Source organism: Ruditapes philippinarum, unplaced genomic scaffold, assembly GCF_026571515.1.
Source record: "Ruditapes philippinarum isolate M1 unplaced genomic scaffold, ASM2657151v2 ctg2063_1_1_1_1, whole genome shotgun sequence".
NCBI classification, from domain to species: domain Eukaryota; kingdom Metazoa; phylum Mollusca; class Bivalvia; order Venerida; family Veneridae; genus Ruditapes; species Ruditapes philippinarum.
Window position 1 is genome coordinate 305,159 of NW_026853715.1, and position 18,572 is coordinate 323,730.

General features: G+C 33.2%; 2 protein-coding genes across 3 annotated transcripts in view; one reads left to right on the forward strand and one right to left on the reverse strand.

Moving 5' to 3' along the window:
* LOC132737634 (four-jointed box protein 1-like) overlaps nt 1–10,356 on the reverse strand; it is a 34,225-nt gene extending 23,869 nt beyond the window's left edge. Inside the window, exon 1 of one of the 2 annotated variants that reach the window (XM_060724967.1) lies at nt 10,011–10,356. The gene's annotated coding sequence lies outside the window, so the exon portion shown is untranslated. Of the gene's footprint in view, nt 1–3,028; nt 3,375–10,010 lie in introns of those variants that run through there. The other variant, XM_060724969.1, reaches the window with a different exon arrangement.
* Nucleotides 1–18,572, forward strand: part of LOC132737622 (uncharacterized) — a 55,417-nt gene that overhangs the window by 20,987 nt on the left and 15,858 nt on the right. The gene's annotated exons all lie outside the window — the stretch shown is intronic.

Consider the following 18,572-nt stretch of genomic DNA (forward strand, 5'->3'; position numbering starts at 1 on the left):
ATTTTGGAGTTATTGCCCTTTGTTCATTTTTACACTTTGACTTTTACCCGGGACATAACTCTGATATCATCAGGAAACTTTATAGATAGATAGATCTCATTGAATAGAAGTGCAGTGCAAAAAAACATAACTCCGTTTTGCCTAATTTTGGAGTTTTTGCCCTTTGCTAATTTTTTTTATACTTTCCTGTGTCCAGAACCTTCTCGGAGAGCATCACCCGGTTCAACCGGTTCTTGTTTTACAACAATTACATTATTCAAATGCATTTTGTAGGCACACCATTTCAAATAAAGTCATGCTGGTTTGATTGCAATTTTTCAAAGTGCGTCTGCTTCGGTGGGTTTGTCTTCTGCTCAAACAAGGTGTTTCTGCTTTAAATTAATATTTTGCTTGTGCTTATCAAGGTGTAAAGCAATAAAAAATGCTATAAAATTATCATAACAAATGCTAATAAAATGCAATCTAAAATCATCTAATTTGAGCTTTGACACATTTGTGATTGAAAATATATTTTATCATCGTCATATAATTACATCTGTGCGAAAAATGTAAATTGAAATAAGATAACGTCATTTAGGGTATGTTTGCATTTTGTATAATATTCAGTTGGTTACAAAGAAATAAATATAGTTTAGAATGTTAACTTTATTGTTTCCCCCCCCCCCTTGCTGAATGTTAAAGTTGCCAAGATTTAAGCAATGCTGTGTTTCTTTGATGTTTTGAGCATGTTAATGGTTAACAATGAACTTGTACACCTTTGCTAGTGTAAGTGATTACAATAGCTTTTACAGAAGGACCCTTTTAAATTGGAAATTTTGATTTTTACAAAAAGAAATTTTTTAACTAGCATCGAGAATTTTTTGTTTTTACTTTGCATGATGAAAGAAAATCATGGTTGAAACAAATTGATGGAAAAAAATTAGGGGGTCACATAATTTAAAACTGCATTACTGGTACTTCAGTATGTGGTCGAGGGGTTAGAGTTGATGACTTCTAATCCAGTTACCTCTCTAGCTGGCGTGGGTTCGATCCCCGGGAGATGCTTTGGTAGTTTAGCACAGAGGAAAGTAGTCTAGTACTGGTGTAACTCTCCAGGAACGATGGTTAGGAAACTACCCGCCTATATGACTGAAATACTGTTGGAAAAAGGCGTAAAATGAAACAAACAAACAAACGTACATACTGAAGTGATTTTGCAAGTACTGGTACTGATACTGAATTACTCTTACATTATCCTATTGTTTTAAGTCCCTTACAGGAGCAGATTTATTAACAAAGTTTAATAAAATTCTATGCACTTAAGCCTTAGTAAAAAAATTACTCAAATTTACAGTCAGAGGCTTTCTCCCTTAAAATCATCAATCCATTATTTTTTTCCACCAATTATTTTCTGTTCTTAGTTCAAAGCATATCAACTTTTGGCAAATTTATTATGTGCAATAAATAGCTTAATTTATATTTACAGTAAATAAATAATTTCTGAGAAGTAATGATAATTAAATAGCAGGAAATTGAAAAGCTTAAATTGTCAAAATTGTCAAAAATATTAACTTAAGTAGCTTGACAGGTTATCAAATATCATTGATATGTTTGTATGAAATGTTGCAATATTAAGATAAAGCCATAAATATCTTAATACCATGATAAAATTATTCCTCGTTATCTGATAATTATTTACAAGGTAATAATAAAATGCTAAAATCATATTTAATTTAAATTGTAAAAGAAGGTAGCAAAATTCTGTCCAATCAAATTTAAGTTTTACAGTTTCTGTTAAATATTTTTTATTTTTTATGTTCCTTAGATAATTCAGATTTAAAGTTAATGGGTACTAACTAATTCTTATCGAAAATGATTCATGTATAAGCCCTTAACCTGCTGGCGGCAACAGATTTTACCCCTGCGACCAGTGCAGACTAAGATCTAAGCCGGCACATCCATACAGCATACAGCTTCATAAGCTTTTACACAGACAGAACAAAACTTTATGAAAAACAAGCCTATGATATATTTTAATACTAGCACTAACATTTAGCTTTTCTGCAAAAGTGTTATAATAGACATTGAAATATGAATTTTTTTAAAAAGAAGATTATAATATTAAGTTTTTTTTAAATGTATGATTAGTGCATGTGCTTGGATTGCATACATGTGAACTCTCCCACATTAAGCGGGAGACTCACACTTTCTGCAGCCATATTTTCTTAAAATAAGGGGTATTTTCACAAATTTAAGAAATCTCCCTCTTTTTTTTATGTCAGAACTGTCTTCTTTGTTTATTGCAAATTCTAAAATCTTCCTCTTTTTGAAGAAAAATCTCCCACTTGATCATCAAAAAAAGTTCACATGTATGGGATTGACAAAATATACATTGTATTTGGATTTTAAAGGCGTTTTGAGCTCCACACCCCAAGTGTCTGTGCAACAGAGCAAATCTGGGCATTTTGTAACCACCAAATTTGAACTAATTACCGTAGATGCACAAATCAAGCCAATGGCTCAGTCTATTAAGATTACAACAATCTAACCTCCCCACAGAAAGAGAAGATGGATTGATGTCTAATTATCAACAGGTGTCCCTGATATCACAAGCTAATATTTAAATCGTTACACAAAGTAATGTCACATTAAAATTACTTTTACCTTAGAGATAAGCCATTTTACAGCAATGACTCGATCTTTTTAAATTTTATAATATTTGTTTGATAGAAGAGTAAATACAGTGGCAGATTTTATCCCCTCTACAGTGACAATGATTTGATACCGAGGTTACAAAATCTCGTTAAGATTCCCTCGATATCCTAATATTTGCCTAGATACCGCAGATACCCTGACATACTCCGGCATATACCCCGATATTTCAGGCTTTGAAGAATGGCTGAAATTGAATATAAAAACCCGTCGTAAAATTAAATTACATACATCGTACTAGATGACTCTTCGTTTATCTAATACGCTTTTATTAAATTATTTACCGATGAGTTTTCTCAGCTTTGAAATTACTTTGAAATCCTGCTTCAAATCTTACCTAATCAACTGCATACTTTGCTGTGAAATCCATGAAATGAAGAGTAAATCTTGATTTAAATTTTTACTTCTTTGCATCCGACTTCCTCGCAATTATTTCAGAGATGAAAGGATATATCTTTTTGATTATTTTAGTGGATTGCACACTAAATGTTATACAGCCTACACATCAAAGATAATTTGTTTATCTGTTTGTGTGATCACTTTAAGTATATATATCAAACCTGAATTATCATTATCTTGCACTTTTTTTTTGTTTCCGCAACGTTAGAATGGTTCATTTCCCTTGTATTTTTACAAGATCTGTTAAGATTTTGATTTCTTCTGTTTAATTTAAGGTAACTCCATCTCTGTTTAAATTTCACTTTATCACGACTTAATCATGTTCTCTGTTATTTAGTCATGTTCTCTGTTATTCCAAGTTCATACAAATAAACAGTACTGTTTTCCTGCATTTACTCCAAGTACATGATCAAATCAGGTCTTTCCCTGATTTATTACGAGTTCATACAAATGAACATTTTCTCTTTATGTAGAGTTCATACAAATGAAGATTTTCCTCCTTTTATTCAAAGTTCATACAAAGGAAAATTTCACTCCTGTTGTTTATAGTTCATACAAATTAACATTTTTCTCGTTTTTTCCAAATTCAAACAAATCAATTTTTCCTTCTTTTATCAATAACATTTACTTATTTTTATTTAGAGGTAAAACAAATAAACACTTCCTTCTATTTTATAGTTCATACAACTGCATTCATTCCTAAGTTCATACAAATTTTATCAATTGTTTATAATTAAATCCAGCTTTTCGTTGTATTAAATTCCACAATATTTGAATTAAATTCATCTGATGAAGTTCATTTATTTTTTTTTTATTTTTATTCATTTACATTGGTTTTTTTTACTAAGACCATTCAAGTTATGTTTAATTTCCAGTCAGGCTCATATGAAGATAAAATAATTTAAGTAATATATTGTGCTATATAATTATATAAATATTATTTCGTCTTTTTTTTAAAAAAAAACACAATTAAGAAATACAGTTTAAAAAGTTGCTCTTACTTTATATCCCAGATTTAATAAAACATGACAAAGAAAAAAAACACTAATATAACATATATATAAATGTGACTGTTTTTGTGTGTTTTTGGTTATGTGCAAATATTTTCTATTAATCTACTGTGTGCCTGGGGGCTGATATCAGCATGACTGTGTTCATTATAGGTGTTAAACTAACACCTGATTAAATGCTGATTAACTGCTGCAAAGTGACCTCTGTCAGAAGTAACACCCCCACAGATATATCTCAGTAATACTGTCTTACATGTAACACCCCTGAGGGGACATAATCTCTTTATATAGTTCTAATTTAAGTCAGACAACATACTGAATAAACTACAATTATGTCACAATTGAGAAAAAAATTGTAGGAAAATAGTGACTTTAAAGGGACCTCACTGAGGCTTTTTTTTTCTTCTTCACATTTTGGGACTTGAAATTATTTTCAATTTTTTGATGTAGGTGTATAGACTGCAAAATTTCAGATCATTAGCTTTCATCATTTTTTCAGGATAATTATCTTAATTGTGACAAAATATTAATAACATCTTTTCACTCAAATCCGACCAAGAATCACACAAAAATGTGATTTTCAATTTATTTCCTTAATTATCTTTCTGTAAATCTTTCTGTTTTAACTGCCCAAGTTGATCTATGTGAGAAATTCAAATTTTATGTTTTTAGGGTTTTGAACCTCAGTGGAGTTCCTTTAAAAATGGAAACATTCCCTCATTTATGAGATTTCAGTTTATTAGATAGGTGCTTAATTACTTTATCATGATTAATGCCTGAACTTGATTTTTTTGTCACTGTTGTTTCATTGACAAACTTAATATGGTATTATTATAATTAATTGGTAAGACACCTAAGGCATTTTATTATCCCCCGCCGATGGAATCGGGAGGGGGATATAGTTTTGGCGTTGTCCGTCCGTCCGTCTTTATTTCGTTTCCGGAGTAGTTCTCTGCAACTACTGGCTGGAATTCAACGAAACTTTATGGGATTCATCAATATCAAGAGGAGATGCGCATATCGTTGACTTGTTCCGGTCAGACCCTTTAACTTAGAGTTATGGCCCTTGATTAGTTTTGCAGTATCCACATAGAAAAATATTCGTTTCCTTATTACTTCTCTGCAACTACTGGCTGGAATTCAATGAAACTTTATTTGAACCTTCAATACGAAGAGGACATGCGCATATTGTCGCCTTGTTCGGGTCAGACATTTTAACTTAGAGTTATGACCCTTGATAACTTAGGCAGTATACAACCAGAGCAATAATGGTTTCCGTGCTACTTCTCTGTAACTACTGGCTGGAATTCAATGAAACTTTATGGGATACTAAGAGGAGATGTGCATATAGTCGCCTTGTTCCAGTCAGATACTTATAACTCAGATTTATGGCCCTTGATTAGTTATGTAGTATGCATACATCTCTTTGGCATTTCCAGATATTACTATTTAACACAAAGTTATGGCTCTGTTATTTCCCTGAATATTTATCAAGTTCAAAGAATATTACTGTTTATGCCATGATTAATATATAAATAAAGCCTAATGTCTTCAGTTGTTGTGTTAATAATAACCAGTACTCGGCGGGGGATATAAATTCAACGAATTTGCTTGTTGTATTAATAATAGATTTACTCTGGAATCAAGACTATATTTTGGTTTTCCCAGATAATCCTGGGGTACAAACAAACTTTTATAGTTAAAACTTGTAAAATAAGCACAACAGTTAAACAAAAGCGCACCGTGAAGCTATAACAGCCAAAGTATGGGATAGTCTGGAAAACCCCACATTTGCCGGATTACGGATAACAACTATTCACTGTAAAGAACCACGTGCACAGTATCATTACTGCCTTCCAGTCTAATATATTTTATATGAATATTTTATAACCTACTCGGTTATTTGATACTATGCAGAAACCACATGCATGTCCACCACAAATATCTCAAAACTGCATCCTACATTTACATTTTCTAAGAAAGCGTTGCACACTGAAGTCATATTGTAACAGCATGCTCTGTTAAATTATTGAACATAACTATCAAGTAGTGCATCTTTCCCTTTTTCTGAAAGAATGCAGAATTATTTTGACATTTGGCAGAAACCAGTGTGTGTCAGATTGGACATATTTTACATATATTTATATATACACATGCACAGTAGCAGAAATTCTTGCCAGCCAGCCTCCTCAATTACTGTAAAAAATATCAGATTTCTAAACACTCCAGACACTCTATATAATGATAGGAATAATTTATTTGATACATATCAGAGAACAGGTTCTCTAATTAGGCACGTAAAAACTTAATTGGTATTTTAAAGTTTTTATTAGAAATAACTACTGTATGGAAATGATTTTTCACCAACAGCTGTTTTTTATGATGCGTGGCTTAAGGTAGATTATCAAAAAATATAAAACCTTAAAATTGGAAAATAGATTAATGTATACTGATATGTTCAGGCAGTTGTTATAATAAATTGAGAAGAAATTTTGTGTATGCAATCAAATATTTAAATTGATGCTCTTGTAAGACTTGGTGATTAATCTTGTCTTTATATTAAACAACTTTTTATAGCTGTTAAGTATATATCAGATGTTTGTTAGTCATCATTAATGAAATTACTTTGGTCTGGAGTGGTTGAAACTATGTTTTGAATCTCAACTCATTGCAAGTACAGTATCTAATGACCATATGGTACTGATTAAATCAATCAAAAAAATTTGAAAAATGGAACAGTACAGTGTTATTAACCAGGTTTTCAATTTTGAAAATCCTGGTTATTAGATTGGGGTATGGCGGGCGGATGGGCGGATGGGCGGATGGGCGGGCGTCAAACGAAATTGTGTCCGCTCTGTAACTCTTCAACCCTTTGAAGAATTTTGATGAAACTTCAGACAAATGTTTACCACATCAAGATGACGTGCAGAACGCATGTTCCGCATGGCTGGCTCCAAGGTCAAGGTCACAGTGACATTAACATTGAAAATCCTGTCCGCTCTGTAACTCTTCAACCCTTTGAAGAATTTTGATGAAACTTCAGACAAATGTTTACCACATCAAGATGACGTGCAGAACGCATGTTCCGCATGGCTGGCTCCAAGGTCAAGGTCACAGTGACATTAACATTGAAAATCCTGTCCGCTCTGTAACTCTTCAACCCTTTGAAGAATTTTGATGAAACTTCAGACAAATGTTTACCACATCAAGATGACGTGCAGAACGCATGTTCCGCATGGCTGGCTCCAAGGTCAAGGTCACAGTGACATTAACATTGAAAATCCTGTCCGCTCTGTAACTCTTCAACCCTTTGAAGAATTTTGATGAAACTTCAGACAAATGTTTACCACATCAAGATGACGTGCAGAACGCATGTTCCGCATGGCTGGCTCCAAGGTCAAGGTCACAGTGACATTAACATTGAAAATCCTGTCCGCTCTGTAACTCTTCAACCATTTGAAGAATTTTGATGAAACTTCAGACAAATGTTTTACCACATCAAGATGACGTGCAGAACGCATGTTCCGCATGGCTGGCTCCAAGGTCAAGGTCACAGTGACATTAACATTGAAAATCCTGTTTACATGATTTTAACTTAATTTGGCAGTCAAAGGTCATATCATCTTTGGAGGTAATTTAAAAAAGATATGATATATTATTTCATGTCTACTTTGTAACTTGTTTTTCATTATACAGAATTATCAATATAATTAGAGTGAACAAATTCTTCTGTGCTGAACTCGTCCTACATTTCTCAACGGATTTTGTTCAAACTTTCACAGAAGCTTTGTCATCAAGCACCCTGGCACATATTGTCGGGGTTTTGTGATTGGAAAGTTTTTGACCTAATTATGGCCCTTTGTTTTTTTCCTTATACATAATATTATAGTGAACACTTCTTCAGTGGCAATTCCTCCTACATTATTCATGTTTTACATTGCACATAGTTACATTGTTTGTTGCTTGTATTTGTATTTCAAATACAACATATTTATCTACAATGGTGATAATTGAAAACCTGGTTTCATGGCATTGCCATGTTTCTTGTTGGACAAGATTAATTTGAACCACTTAATATTTCCTTGAATTAATCAAATTATGTTTGATTAAATTTGGTATAATTATATATATACAGTCATATCAATTTTATAGACTTGCAAATATAAATCCTATATTATATAATGTCTTTAAGTGTTTTACAAATGAGGGTTAAATTCAATCAGTGTTTAACACATGAGGGGTAAAATCTATAAGAGTTTAACAAATGAAGAGTTAGATCTTTCAGTGTTTCACAAATGAGAGGTTATGTCTTTCAGTGTTTTACAAATGAGGGCTTAGATTTTTCAGTGTTTCACAAATGAGAGGTTATGTCTTTCAGTGTTTTACAAATGAGGGCTTAGATCTTTCAGTGTTTCACAAATGAGGGGTTCTGTCTTTCAGTGTTTTACAAATGAGGGCTTAGATCTTTCAGTGTTTCACAAATGAGGGGTTATGTCTTTCAGTGTTTTACAAATGAGGGCTTAGGTTTTTCAGTGTTTCAAAAATGAGGGGTTATGTCTTTCAGTGCTTAACAAATGAGGGCTTAGATTTTTCCGTGTTTCACAAATGAGAGGTTGTGTCTTTCAGTGTTTTACAAATGAGGGGTTATGTCTTTCAGTGTTTTGCAAATGAGGGCTTAGATCTTTCATTGTTTCACAAATGAGAGGTTATATCTTTCAGTGTTTCACAAATTCAGGCTTAGATTTTCAGTGTTTCACAAATGAGAGGTTACATGTGCCTTTCAAATGAGTGCTTAGATCTTTCAGTGTTTCATAAATGAGAGGTTATGTCTTTCATTGTTTTACAAATGTGAGATTATGTCTTTTAGTTTTTCACAAAGTAATTGTTTCAAAAATGCCTTGTTTCCCTATCCTGTCAGAAAAAAATGTTCTTCATAAACAATAAAATGTTAATGTGAACAGAATTGAGAACAAATTGGCCTTAGCATGGTTAATTTATGACCATTACCAGAAACAAAGATGTTCAGCAAATCTAATTTCATACCCCACATCCCATGCATGGTCTGATAAAAACATGTGCATGATAAATCTTCTGACTGAATATTTACCAGTATCTTGTTACCGATTATTTTCCAGATGATATATGGATGTAGAATAAAATACAATGCATTTTTGTGCCCATTTTGAAGCAAAGTTTGAAGCAAGTTAAAGTAATGGCAGAATAAAAGCTTATGAGCTACTGACTTGTGGAAAACAAACAGAAACAACACACAAAATGCAACGACTCAATTAATTAAAGAAAAAAATTTACTTAAAAATTTGAATTATGACTTAAATTGGATTTAATATGAGCCCTTTACAACACATAAATATATAGAGGTTTAATTATGCCTGAATTTGATCATATTTTTTAGTTGAATTGAAGTGCACCCAGAGACTAGTGGACTTTTTCATCTGATGTGACCTGTGTTGACAGTCCTAAGGCTGACTGAACTAAAACATTGGAATAGTGGAAATTGCAAATAATACTGAGTTAGCTAGTCTATCTACTATATTATTTAATAGTTTCTTTAGTTTGTTATGAAGAATTTTTTTGGGCAAATTTTATTGGGTTCAAAATATTTTTTCATGTCAAAATTGTCAGTTTTCATATTGTTATTTTCTATTATTTTTTATTATTTTTACAAAAATGAATCCTGCACAAACTGCAACTCAACAAAAATCATATTTTGACAATCATGCACATAGGAAGGGTTTTAGAGAGCTTCCTTGTTAAAACTACACATTACAGTCCTTTTACACATTTTAAAATTTATACATTTAAATAAAAGTAAATAAACTAATTTTGTAGAAATTTATTTTAAAAAAAAGGCATCCACCATAAATTAGAATTAAAGAGTTAAATGCTTACCTAATCTGATGGAAATATTTCATTAGTCCAAATAAAATGTTAAATAGTTCTCCCTAATTGTAGATGTGCCTTTTATTATATCAATCATGTCACCCGTGTTTATGAATACTTTTAACACTTAAGTATCATAACTGAACTTCCACTTCGGTGTTTGTCAAACTGATAAAAAAAAAGATATTCACCAGATATCCGAAGTATAGGCGAAACATTTTCCTACCAATGCACACCTTCTATTGAGATATTTATGTTAAACAGACATTTCAAATACACATTTAATCTCGTTTCGTTTGAAGTAGGCATCTATGGTTTCATTATTGAATCAGGCTCAGGTGTGCTAAACTAATAAACGAATACAATTGGGGTACTTGTGTACATAAACATTCAGTTCTTTTTACTTCATTGTACAATAAGTACAGGTGTAATTTTTCCAGTGTTCAAAATCATGAGAAAAATGGGGTTTTTTTATGTCGATTTCTTTAGCGATTTCATAAACCCTGTTCAAAACCTTGATTTTTCTGAATTTTCAAAATAATCTTATTTCGGAGTTGTTGAAAATTATTAATTTGAGCCTTCAAAATCATGCATGGTATTTCAGTGTTAAAATTTTTTGTATTTATGTAATGTTTAAAACTACATTATTTCCTAAGTGTTACAATCATTATGTTTCATTTAAAGTATTCTTACTTCTTGTATTTCTTGAATGTACAAAATCATACTCCTAATATTTCTAAAGATATTTTATTTAGTGTTCCAAATTGTTTTATTTATCGAGTCCTCAATTTAAAAAAAATAAATTCAAGCTCAAAATTATCTTCTTTTTTTTCATGTTCAACATTAATATATTTCTTTCGTGTTCAAACACATTGTATTTTTTAAGTGTTCAAAATTATTTTATTCGTAACAGTTAAATATTGTCGTATTTCTTGCATGTTAAAAATTATCCATTTCTTACATGTTTGAAATCAATCTATTTCATGGGTGTACGAAATCATCATATTTCTTAAGTGTTCAAAATTATTGTTTTTCTTACGTTTTTAAAATCCTCTTTTTTCTTATTTGTTCAAAATCATTAAATTTATTGAGTGATCAAAATTGTTGTATTTTTTGTGTATCCAAAATCAATCTATTGTCTTGTGTATTCAAAATCATTTTATTTCTTGAGTGTTCTAAATCATCAATTTTTTTTGTGTTCAAAATAGATATTTTTATTGAGTGTTCAATACGATTCATTAAAGATATGTTTAAATAATGATGTGGGGCGTCCGTGGCCGAGTGGCTAAGGTTGTTGACTTCAAACCACTTGCCCCTCACAGCTGTGGGTTCGAATCCTGACAGGGACTTTGGATTCTTTCATGTGAGGAAGCTATCCAGCTAGCTTACGGAACGTCGGTGGTTCTACTCAGGTGCCCGTTCGTGCCTGAAATAATGCACTGAAGGGCACATGAGGTCTTCCTCCACCAGTAAAGCTGGAATGTCGCCAAATGACCTATACTGTGTCCGTATGAATTTAAACCCAATCAAACAAACAACAAATTATGATGTATGGGACTTCGAACAATTTTTGAAGCAAGCTGTTTTCAGAAAGATCGGATTACTTAGCACAGCTTGTTGCTGATATTATTTATCATACTTTTATAATATGATCAGTTTTATTTGTTATTAATTAAAGGTAAACAACCAGCTGTTGGCTGGTATAATGTTGTCAAATAGTTGTATCTTATTCATTAATCTTCTTAATATGATCTATATAAAGCATTATAAATATATATCTTTACTGACTATTTTTGTTGGTTTTGATCATCAAGAAATTATAACCATCAAGTAAGTTTATGCTCCAGTGCTAAATACCACTCGCATTAATATTTCAAAGTATTAGAAAAAGTAATGACCTTTTATTTTGGCTAACAACAACAACCATTCAAACCCCTCCCATTATCCTGCATACACAAAATGTTATGTCATCCAAGTATGGCATAAAAGAAACTTGTCCATTTGGTATGAAAAAGTAGTCTTGTAATGTTACATTTATTATTTGTTTAAGTGCAAAATAAACTTGAGGTGCATCTCTGAACAGTTTTTGAACAGTATGTAGAAAGCCACTGTAGTTTTGGGGCATCATCTGTAGTTAGGTGTTGGGTTTCACACAATTTTATATTGTGGTCATACATTACTTGTGACAGCAACACAAAGTAAAGGGCTGTCAGTCAGTGGTGTACATTACAAGGTATGGATGTTGAATTTGATCTTGTAAAAGAGCCGAGTTGCTCACAGCTGTGAGGAGGTAGCAATGCATGGGGGTTTTCATTATAAATGTATAAATTATTTGATTATGCAAATGCTGATTTTCACCCAATCTGTTTTTGAAACATAACTTGTGAATGACTTGCCTTGGTTGAAATTTTGTTTTAGTTCGTATTAGAAAAGTCAAACTGAATTGATTGAAATACTTATTCTCTATATAAGACTGCAAGTATTGTCCCATCTTACTTGTACACGGGCCTCACAGTAGCAGTAGCTTTATTAAGCCAATTTGGTGCGGCCTTTGTAGATATATAATGTTCATTACCTATGCCAAAGATATAAGGGTTTGCTTTGTTTGATATTAATCAGTACATATTTTCCCTAAAATGATGAATGATTTGGGCAGATTAAAAAATATGCAAATCCATTTTAAGATATTTAATATATTTAGTTAATATTTATAACCTATTTGCAAAAACAACAAAACATATCAAAGTCAAAGAAAAACTGTAAAAAAAATTAATTAAATTAAAAAATCTTCAACAAATTAATATTTCTTGATAAATAACGAACACAATAGCGGTCAAATGAAAAGTCAGACAAACAAACAAATGCTCAAATAAACAAAACAAACATACAGGCAAACAAATGTGCATATACAAGTAGAAAAGCAGAAAAACAAACAAATAAACAAACCAAAAGACAATCAAACAAAACAAATAATTAGAGACAAACAAATGTGCATATAGACAAGAAGACAAACAGACATACAGACAGACAGAAATACAAACATACATTCATTACAAACAAACACAAACAGTAAAACATTTAAGTATATAAGCAACAGAATAAGCAAACAGGGAAGGTAATATCTTGATTAGTAATTTTGTGATTGTCATGTTGTTGGTCTTTTATTGTTAATGATCAACAAGAATTGTCTGGTCACAATATGTTATATAGTTGTCATAGAAACAGAAAAAAAGCCATATATTTCAGCAATCAATTATAAGGCTAGTACAAAGTATCTATTCAGGTTAAGCTCTTGGATTCGTTGTTGACAGTTGATAATAATATTAGACCAATGTATTTTTAGACATGAAATATTTATTTCCTTATAGATCTATATCTTTTAACTTGACAAATAATGTAAATTGTGTAATTGATTTAAACTGCTTTGATTATTATTGCTTTAAATTTAGCAGTGTTATGAATAAAAGATAAGTGTTCATAAAAATGAGTTTTCATAATAAGGCATATAGGCAAAATTGAAAATGATCTATGGAATTTAAAATGTACCAAACATCTTTTTTATGTGATACTCTAATTGAATTACCGGTAGATGATATTTAATGACAAGTTGTTGCTGATTGCAAGAAATTAATTAAATGCGCCAAAGAAATTTAAAAATAAAACAATCTTATTGGATAAATTATAATTCACTAAATATAATTCCCACATAGTTATGTTTCAATAATCAATCCAAATTTATTAATATAACTACTGTACATTTAAACTTTATTAACTTTTACTCTGAAAATTTCTATTTTTGCATCAGTTCACAATCTTATCAAAATGTTTCTTTCTGGGTGGATGCATATCTCAAGATTTACACTGGTTCTCAACAATACTTGTATAGGAATTGGGTAAATTGAGCATAAACTGTGTTTAAATGGTCACTGATCAGGGTATTCATGCATTTATAAATGTTTATCAGAGTAATAGCAGGTAATGTCAGATATAAGATACCCAGATGAGATTTGAGATGAAATATTGATTTGATTTAAATGATAACATCATTAGTAAGTCCAATATAGTATTTAGGCTGTGCCCTGTTGAACTTGCGAAAAATACTTGTTTTTATTTTAAGTTTGAATGATTCTAACCTTTAATAACATGAATTTCTTAATCGGGAATATAGGCAAGCAAGCAATGCACAGGGCGTGGCCAGACTCTGATTTAAAGGCTAGCCTTGGCTCATAAACCTGGTGAGATTGCACTGATTTAAAGGCTAGCCTTGGATCATAAACCTGGCGAGATTGCACTGATTTAAAGGCTAGCCTTGGCTCATAAACCTGGTGAGATTGCACTGATTTAAAGGCTAGCATTGGATCATAAACCTAGTCAGACTGCACTGATTTAAAGGCTAGCCTTGGCTCATTAACCTGGTCAGATGCACTGATTTAAAGGCTAGCCTCGGCTCATAAACATTGTCAAACTGTTTTGATTTATAGACTTGCCTTGGCTCATAAACCTGGTCAGACTGCACTAAACCTGGTCAGACTGCACTGATATAAAGGCTAGCATGTGCTCATAAACCTGGTCAAACTGCACTGATATGAAGGCTACCCTTGGCTCATAAACCTTGTCAAATTGTTTTGATTTATAACCTTGCCTTGGCTCGTAAACCTGGCCAGACTGCACTGATATAAAGGCTTGCCTTGGCTGATAAACCTGGCCAAACTGCACTGATTTCAAGGCTTGCCTTGGCTCATAAACCTGGTCAGACAGTTCTGATTTAAAGGCTTGCCTTGGCTCATAAACCTGGTGAGACTGCACTGATTTAAAGGCTAGCCATGGCTCATAAACCTGGTCAGACTGTACTGATTTAAAAGCTTGCCTTGGCTGATAAACCTGATTTAAAGAGGAGCCTTGGCTCATAAACCTGGTGAGACTGTACTGATTTAAAGGCTAGCTATGGCTCATAAACCTGGTCAATCTGTACGTCTTTAAAAGCTTGCCTTGGCTGATAAACCTGATTTAAAGAGGAGTCTTGGCTCATAAACCTGGTGAGACTGTACTGATTTAAAGGCTAGCCATGGCTCATAAACCTGGCCAGACTGTACTTCTTTAAAAGCTTGCCTTGGCTGATAAACCTGATTTAAAGAGGAGTCTTGGCTCATAAACCTGGTCAGACTGTACTGATTTAAAAGCTTGCCTTGGCTGATAAACCTGATTTAAAGAGGAGCCTTGGCTCATAAACCTGGTGAGACTGCACTGATTTAAAGGCTAGCCATGGCTCATAAACCTGGTCAGACTGTACTTCTTTAAAAGCTTGCCTTGGCTGATAAACCTGATTTAAAGAGGAGTCTTGGCTCATAAACCTGGTGAGACTGTACTGATTTAAAAGCTTGCCTTGGCTCATAAACCTGATTTAAAGAGGAGTCTTGGCTCATAAACCTGGTGAGACTGCACTGATTTAAAGGCTAGCCATGGCTCATAAACCTGGTCAGACTGTACTTCTTTAAAAGCTTGCCTTGGCTGATAAACCTGATTTAAAGAGGAGTCTTGGCTCATAAACCTGGTGAGACTGTACTGATTTAAAAGCTTGCCTTGGCTGATAAACCTGATTTAAAGAGGAGTCTTGGCTCATAAACCTGGTGAGACTGCACTGATTTAAAGGCTAGCCATGGCTCATAAACCTGGCCAGACTGTACTTCTTTAAAAGCTTGCCTTGGCTGATAAACCTGATTTAAAGAGGAGTCTTGTCTCATAAACCTGGTCAGACTGTACTGATTTAAAAGCTTGCCTTGGCTGATAAACCTGATTTAAAGAGGAGTCTTGGCTCATAAACCTGGTGAGACTGTACTGATTTAAAGGCCAGCCTTGGCTCATAAACCTGCTCAGACTGTATTGATTTAAAAGCTTGCCTTGGCTGATAAACCTGATTTAAAGAGGAGCCTTGGCTCATAAACCTGGTGAGACTGTACTGATTTAAAGGCTAGCCATGGCTCATAAACCTGGTCAGACTGTACTTCTTTAAAAGCTTGCCTTGGCTGATAAACCTGATTTAAAGAGGAGTCTTGGCTCATAAACCTGGTGAGACTGTACTGATTTAAAGGCTAGCCATGGCTCATAAACCTGGCCAGACTGTACTTCTTTAAAAGCTTGCCTTGGCTGATAAACCTGATTTAAAGAGGAGTCTTGGCTCATAAACCTGGTGAGACTGTACTGATTTAAAGGCTAGCCATGGCTCATAAACCTGGTGAGACTGTACTTCTTTAAAAGCTTGCCTTGGCTGATAAACCTGATTTAAAGAGGAGTCTTGGCTCATAAACCTGGTGAGACTGTACTGATTTAAAGGCTAGCCATGGCTCATAAACCTGGCCAACCTGGCTGATAAACCTGATTTAAAGAGGACTGTACTTCTTTAAAAGCTTGCCTTGGCTGATAAACCTGATTTAAAGAGGAGTCTGATTTAAAGAGATGGCTCATAAACCTGGTGAGACTGTACTGATTTAAAGGCTAGCCATGGCTCATAAACCTGGCCAGACTGTACTTACTTTGGCCTTGGCCATAAACCTGATTTAAAGAGATGTCTTGGCTCATAAACCTGGTGAGACTGTTTACTGATTTAAAGGCTAGCCATGACTCATAAACCTGGTGGACTTGGTACTTACTTCTTTAAAAGCTTGCCTTGGCTGATAAACCTGATTTAAAGAGATGTCTTGGCTCATAAACCTGGTGAGACTGTACTGATTTAAAGGCTAGCCATGGCTCATAAACCTGGCCAGACTGTACTTCTTTAAAAGCTTGCCTTGGCTGATAAACCTGATTTAAAGAGGAGTCTTGGCTCATAAACCTGGTGAGACTGTACTGATTTAAAAGCTTGCCTTGGCTGATAAACCTGATTTAAAGAGGAGTCTTGGCTCATAAACCTGGTGAGACTGCACTGATTTAAAGGCTAGCCATGGCTCATAAACCTGGCCAGAGACTGTACTTTCTTTTAAAAGCTTGCCTTGGCTGATAAACCTGATTTAAAGAGGAGTCTTGGCTCATAAACCTTGTGAGACTGCACTGATTTAAAGGCTAGCCATGGCTCATAAACCTGGTGACCTGACTGTACTTTCTTTAAAAGATTGCCTTGGCTTCCTTGGCTGATAAACCTGATTTAAAGAGGAGTCTTGGCTCATAAACCTGGTGAGACTGTACTGATTTAAAGGCCAGCCTTGGCTCATAAACCTGCTCAGACTGTATTGATTTACAGGCTTGACTTGGCTCATAAGCCTGGTCAGACTGTATTGATTTAAAGGCTAGCCCTGTTCAGACTGCATGGATTTAAAGGCTTGCCTTGTCTGAAAGAAAGTTCTGACAGGGAAAAGGTTAAATGAGACTTATATTATAATTATATAACAGTGGAGGATCAAACCTGGTAAAACTGCAGAAATCTGCAGGCACTAGCATGGAACCACTAATCTTGATAATATAGTTTTCTTATGACAGAATTAAGTCTCTAGCAGGATTGGAGATGGGCAAATTATTAACCTCTGCCTCTTACTACCTCAAATATTTTCCTGAAGCTGGATATTTTGGTCTGTACTACATGTAATTTAAAGCTGGTATCAGGTTCTTATAAATCTGTATAAAGCTGCGAATTAAACAATGAATTATTGTAGAGAAAAGTATAGCAAAAAAAAAAAAGTCACTGCCTATAAAGATTACCAGAGGATTGTCAGGCATCTTCATGTTTAGCTTTTATGTCTTATTTGTTGTCATTATACCCTGAAACTTTGCCTTAAAAACAGAAATTGAAAGAATTTAAGCTGGTATTTCAATAAAGGCAGGAATTTTCATTCATGTTTTTTCCCCCTGTCTCCTGTATACTGGAGATTAAAATATATGTACTCCCAGAATCTTAAACTTGGTTTTATATGACATTTTTATGTTAGTACGGCTGTAACAGGCTTCATTAAAGCTTTGTTGTTATTTTCTAGAAAATGTAAAACTCCCATTCATTTTGTTTGAAATACATTCTGTAAATTTATTGGAACTTAAGAATTTCTTTAGGAATTGAAATGTAAAAAAACAAAACAGACACACAAAAAACCTCCGATAAATTTTAATTACAAAAAAACAACACTTTTTTGCCTAAAAATTTAATATTTTCATATAATAAATTGTTGACTAAAGCTTTTATTTACTTTCTATTAAAATTTTTGAGGTTTTTTATACTTAGTTATTTTTTGTTTTGTTTTTTTTTAGTACAATTTTAATATGTTCTTTATGTTATTGTCTGATCTTAATTCTTTTAATCATAGTAAATAGAGGAGCAAAGTATGGTGGCCGGTTGCTGCCATTTCAAACCCATGAGAAATTTTATCGTTTTATCGTAAAATATCGCGGGCAACTTACAAATCCACGATGCCGAAATCGTAAAATATGTTGCAAGGAACATCATAAAAACCTCATCGTATTTTATAACAGTTGTTGGAAACAACAAGGCCATTTTGACTTCAGTGGATGGTAGCGTCCATGGTTTGATTCTACAATTTTTCCTCATTTGTCTATAAAAAGTCGAGGAACAGAAAGAAATCTGCGACATTT